General features: G+C 35.3%; 1 long non-coding RNA gene across 1 annotated transcript; it reads right to left on the bottom strand.

Annotated features, from left to right (window-relative positions):
* Window positions 1-2,767: 2,767 nt before the first annotated feature.
* On the bottom strand, window positions 2,768-4,777 carry LOC113277547. Its single transcript, XR_003324979.1, has 2 exons — window positions 3,540-4,777; window positions 2,768-2,912 (listed from the first exon to the last, which is right to left on the bottom strand). It is a non-coding gene; the product is annotated as an uncharacterized LOC113277547 (long non-coding RNA).
* Window positions 4,778-6,216: the final 1,439 nt, after the last annotated feature.

Below are 6,216 nucleotides of genomic sequence, written 5' to 3'. Positions count from 1 at the left end.
TCATGCTTAAGAATTTCATTTGTCACAATATGCATGACTTTCGCCCGATTATACTCTCCTAGGTGTCCTGATATCTTTGTTCTTGTTTGGTTATCAACTCTGTATATGTTGACCTACGTTCGTAGCTAGTAAAATGCGATGTAATCAACAATGGATGTTTGATTTGTGTTGATAGTCACAAAACTCACATCAGAGACTTCGAACTTGTCTACGGCTTGTTCATTAACCATGTGCTAAATAATAAGAAATTGCTTATTTATGCCATAAAATTATGAAATGCAGGTTCATGTACATGTGGAGGTCAATGAATCAATAACATGCAGGTTCATGTACATGTGCAGTTGAATTATGACGAAACCAATTATGGTTTCATCTTATTTATGATGAAACCAATTATGGTTTCATCGTATTTATGATGAAACCGAAATTGGTTCCATCTATCAATGAACATGTATAATACCTCTTATAATTTTTCTTATAGTTGAATTCTCACGAAACCAATTATGGTTTCATCTTATTTATGATGAAACCAAAATCGGTTTCGTCGTATTTATGATGAAACCAAAATTGGTTTCATCGTATATTTTGGGAGGTGGTGGTGGTGGGCGGTCGTGGTGCTGGTTTTGGTCGGCGGTGGTCGACAGTGGTGGTGCTGGCTGGTAGGGTGGCTGGTATTGGTGGTGCAATTACGTAGTATCGGTGGTGGTGGTCGACAATGGTGGTGCTGGATGGTAGGGTGGCTGGCATTGGTGGTGCAATTGCGCAGTATCGGCGGCGGCGGGGCGGTGGTGGTCGGTGGCGGCGGCAGCGGAGGTGGTGCTCGGAGGTAGCGGCGGTGGTCGGTGGCGGTGGTCGGTGGCGGCGTTGGCGGTGGTCGGAGGTGGTGCCGGTGGCGGCGGTGGTCGGAGGTGGTGGCGGTGGTTATCGGTGGCGGCGGCGGTCGGTGGTGGAAGGTGGCGGTGCTTATTGGTGGTTGTTTATTTCTTGTTGGGGGTGACGATATAATAAGAATTAAAGTGGGGTTGATTTTTGTTTTTGTTGGGGTGATTTAAACTAGAAGGATAATATAGACAGTTTATATTAAATGGGGTTTTTGTGAACAATTTGTTTTGTTGGAGTTTTTGTATATGGATAGTGACACCTTTGGGGTTATAACTCGCTTACCGTTATTTTAATTTTTGTATTTGTTGAGTTGGCATTAATAATTATGTTAATGTTATTATTAATGGACCATCACTCCCAGTAATGGAAGGTATAATGGAGATGGGAATTGTAAATAGTTTTAGTTCACCCATGACACTTTTTTTTATTTTTTTTTTATTTGAAAATACATCTTTTGTTTATATTACTCCTCAAATAAATTGAGGTGTTGCAAGATACAACTTGGTGGTTCATTATAAACCCATCGTCGGTTTACACAATTAGAGCACTTTGAGCCAAGTCATGTGCAATAGAATTAACATCTCTAGTTATAGCCGTGAAATTTATCTCACATAATTCCTTGATGTTCATCCATGGCATTTTGGACTTTACTTTGTCCTCATCTACGTCATGGAAAATCTAATAGCTCGGTAAGGCAGCATATGGTACAGTTTGGCTCATTTTTGACTAAATCGTATTTGAAGCTGATATGCTCGGTTTTACTCATATTAGAACCAATATTATTATTTGCAACATCCGGTTTGGTTTAAACCGATCCGAGGTGTTGGTAAATCGATTTAAAATGTTTCCAAGTATACTTTATTCAGGAAAAGTTGTTCGTCTCTTCTTCTTAATTACATTACATTCCCTTGTTTTCAGTTTAGTCATAAATCTCAACCCTCAAACAAAACACGAAGAAAAAAACTCATTAAGGAAAATAGAGTTTGAATAAACTAAATTCAGAGATATATATTAATTTAACACCTTATATTCAAACTTTTGAATTTTAAGTCTGGGAAAACTACTCTGTCAGTGTCTTGATTTTTTGTACTTAATTTATTAAATAAGTTTTGATTGTTAAATACATTTGAGTGAATTCCTTTTCAGTTTCAGCTTTAGCTGTAATTGTTGCATCAATAATTGAATCTTTTTTATTGGTAAATGTCGTGGTAATAATACTAAGATCAATAACCAATCATTATCTTGTGGAAATTCTAGTTTATTGGCTTTAATTTTTGGTGTTTAGGCCGGTTCTTATGGGTGCGGAAAACCAAAAAGTTTGTCATTTTTGCACCACTATGGAGTTGGCAAACCGGACTTGGCCAGGCCAGGTCAAGTTTCTACCGAGCGGTCGAGTCTCGACCGTTCGGTCAAGTCTACACTGTTAGGTGTTTACTACACCGCTAGCGGCTCTTATAAGACCGGCCGGTCTAGTTTACACTACTGAGTAGAATCTGATCCAACGGTCATAAATTCTCCTCCCCCCATAAATACCACATTCCTCTACCATTTTAACTCACACCTTCTTCCTATTTTCTTAGATTCTCCAATGGCTCAAAACATGTCTATGGGTCAACTCATAGAAAAGCAACATGCAGCCGAAAATCAAAGAGTTGCACTTCGAGCTAGTGTGCAAAATGAATTAAGAAGAGCAAATAGTTGGAGAGTTGCACAGCAGCGCAACTTTAGCACGTTAGAAGATGAATGTGTAGCGCCCCCAAAGCTAGGAGCTGACTAATCCAAGTGATTAACTAAATAAATAGGCACTACGAATCTAAATCAAAAACCTAAACATTCAATTAAAAAAATCTGCTACAAAAACTTAACCCAAGAACTAGCCCCACTCTGAAATATATAAATTCAAAACTCCTCTCAAATGATACATATACAATAGTCATTTGGTTTACAAATAGAATATACAACATAATAAACATAGCAAAAGACTCAACGCCGCGAAACTTCCGCTGCACAACTCTGATTTGTCTCTGAAACTGAAAATGGGAATGGGTGAGCACATCATCCCTAAAAAGGGTGCCCAGTAGGAATAACATATAACTTTTAAGTAAACATTGACATGATTTGGAAAACAATACATGTTTTCCTAAACATTAAAAGACAACCAACTCACTGAATTAACCAACATGTATATGGAACTAACTCCTTCATTATTTCTGTGGTGACATTTACACACCGGATTGGTGACAATTAAACACCAACCATTATTTCTGTGGTGACATTTACACACCGTGATACTGGTGAAAATTACACACCTAGATAGTCTGTGGGTGAATGTACACACCCTTAATATTGGTGACAATTACATACCTAGATATTCTGGGTGACAATTACACACCCAAGTGTGCATGAAAGTATAAATGAAGGAGCGTATCCTATATACTACATAATGAAATTCTTATTTCCCAACAATTCATAAAGACGAACCAAACATTACCGTTCCTTTCCAAACAATGGAAAAATTAAAAGAAATAACAGAACTATCGGAAATCAAATTAAACAATGCATGGAATGCATAAACGAACAGTGCCTGAGTTTGTTAAACATAAACTTTTATACAAGAAATATCAATGCTTACAAGAGAGAGTTAAATGTATTCCCACCTCTTTTGATGACAAGCCACGCCTACCTCGAGATCCACGATCCACTGGTTCATCCTTTAAATCGATCGTTGTTGCAACCACTATTTACAACTCTAATCACCACCAATTCAGTTATTACATCCATCTATACACGCTTCATTCTATAACCACTTCCACTTCATACATATAAGCTTGAACTGAGATAACCCCGACCATGTGGAATATCTACAATCACCATTCATTCTAAATCCACTCAATTAGCACAATACAGAACTCAAATCTCATAAATTACAATTCTCATTTATCCTATAAATTTGGCAATTTAACTTCATCAACAATTCCAATACCCTGCACTCAGCAAACCAACATCACTTGTAACTTCAGTTTCATTCATTTACAGTTCATACATCTCTGCCACTCCCCTCTTCTACACATTCAATTCTCAGTAACTGCAACCAACCTACTACACAAACATTACTACTGATCTTTCACCTGTCACAGACCACACACCATCCTCTTCTCCAGTCAATATAATCTCCAAGTTCTATAACATCTCTTCTGCAAAATTCTACAAGATACTAACTCCTCACAAACCTAAATCCCAACTGTTCAGTTCCATATTCAATTCAAATCTTAGCTTCAATTACAAACCTACACTATATTTACATTTGCAGTTCAAACCTATCATAAATCACTTTCCCGTTAACAACTTCTTATACTCAAACGGCAACAAAATCAAAATAAACATCTTTACAAAATTACTGAGAAAGTAATTACCTCAAACCATCTTTTCTCAAACATCAAACATATCATCTCTCAAAATAATTCTATCACCTTCTTCTTAACAGAATTAAACCCTAGTTCATCAATTTCAAACCAATCTTCAACTTTAAACTGTAATTCAATCCAAACCCATCTCAAATCATTCCTCCAGACTCTCAAATTTCAACTCCTACCTCTTCTCTGAACAACTCCACGAAAACCCTAATTCAGTTTGATTCTTCGATTCATTTTCAGAAAATCCTCATATCATCAACACAACATCAACCCATTCGATCTTCCTCCATTATCAACTAGAAATCATCATTATTTGTTCCATGCAAATCTAGCTTCAAATCCAGAAACCCTAATTCATTGAATCTATGTGAACATCACTTCTTCTGAATCTAATTCAATTACACAACTATCTCCACCACTAACAATCGATTCTTGATATTTCCCTTCTTATTACGATCTCAAAATCTCGAATTTGATTCACAAATTTCCAGCAGAAAAGAGAAAGAGGGGAAACAGAGAAGAAGAGGAAAGAAGAAGAAAAGAGAAAGTCTTCTTTCGACACGTTTTCGTGATAAGGCCAACAACCCATGATAAAGGCACCCACCCAAACGTTAAGGGCAGCCAGATCGGTTAACTGCAAAATAACTATTTTGCCCTTCAACAAATCAGATGATATCTTCTTCGACTGATATCCAAATGACACGTTCGAGTAGTGCATTCTGTGTAACTTTTCGAGATCTATTCAACGGTACTAGTTACATATCTAGATCATTGTTAGATTAATTTATATTAGTTAACGTTCGCGTAAAAGTAATCGAGTTATTATCGGCTAATTCATCACTTGATCATTGCTAGAACAGTCAAATAGCGTTGACGAGCTTGAGGGTCTTTATATTATCCCCACCTTATACATTTTCGTCCTCGAAAATCAAACCATCCTTCTGGTTTTCAAAAACTCCCCACCTTATACAGATAATACTATCTCTTGTCTAAGTGCAAAACAACACGATAACAAAAGCACAAACCTATATGGATTTCTACAACCAAAATTTGTGGCTCTAAGTTCAATATATTAGTTTCTATTTCAGTAAGTTACTGGTTCTAATTACGAAAAAGGATACTCTATAATAAAGTTTTTAAGTAAAATTTGGGATCTATCAGTCCACTAATAGAAGCAAGTATCCTTTCTATGCCTAGTGATACAAGAATGTAGTTGCCATGTCTATGTTCGCAACGCCTGACAATGCCTACCTACGTAACAAGTATCACCCGAACACATCAGAATTACCAACCTCACTATTTCCCAGTGCTGGATTAACTAAATATTAATTTATTAAGATTAATTAGTCTCTAAATTTTTATCGTAGCTAGTGTAAGTCTGATAAATTTACTTCGTAAAACATATATATAGTTTACATCATTTTAAGCGATTTAATCTTCAAAATTTATTTTCTTCTAATTATAATATTACACTAAGTGTCTGAATACTGCTATTATCATTTCATGTATATTCGCTTCATTTTAAAGATTTACTGAATCATTTTTTAGACTAAAGATAATTTCGGTCAAGGTTACTAACAGGTTAAGTCTTTTAATTTTATACATTATATCTTCACCTTTTACATTTAATGCCTAGGTACCAAATTAAATATCTAGTTTAAACGCAAAGCATATATTTTTATTTTTTCATTAGGTTAATTTATAAAATTTTAACCGTAGATGAGCGTTATTAATTTCAAACATAATTATTATTTTTATCGTCATATATCTTTATTGAAATTTTAGTTAAGTTAAGTTCAATATGATACTAATCGATAAATGCTAACATTACTTTAATAAAATTATTATTACTATTATTTTCATTTATAATCACTATTATAGTATTTTATTATCAAAATTGATTGTTCAACTATTATTCTAA

This window comes from Papaver somniferum, chromosome 5 (assembly GCF_003573695.1).
Source record: "Papaver somniferum cultivar HN1 chromosome 5, ASM357369v1, whole genome shotgun sequence".
Lineage (NCBI taxonomy): Eukaryota > Viridiplantae > Streptophyta > Magnoliopsida > Ranunculales > Papaveraceae > Papaver > Papaver somniferum.
This window is presented reverse-complemented; position numbering and strand designations above follow the sequence as displayed.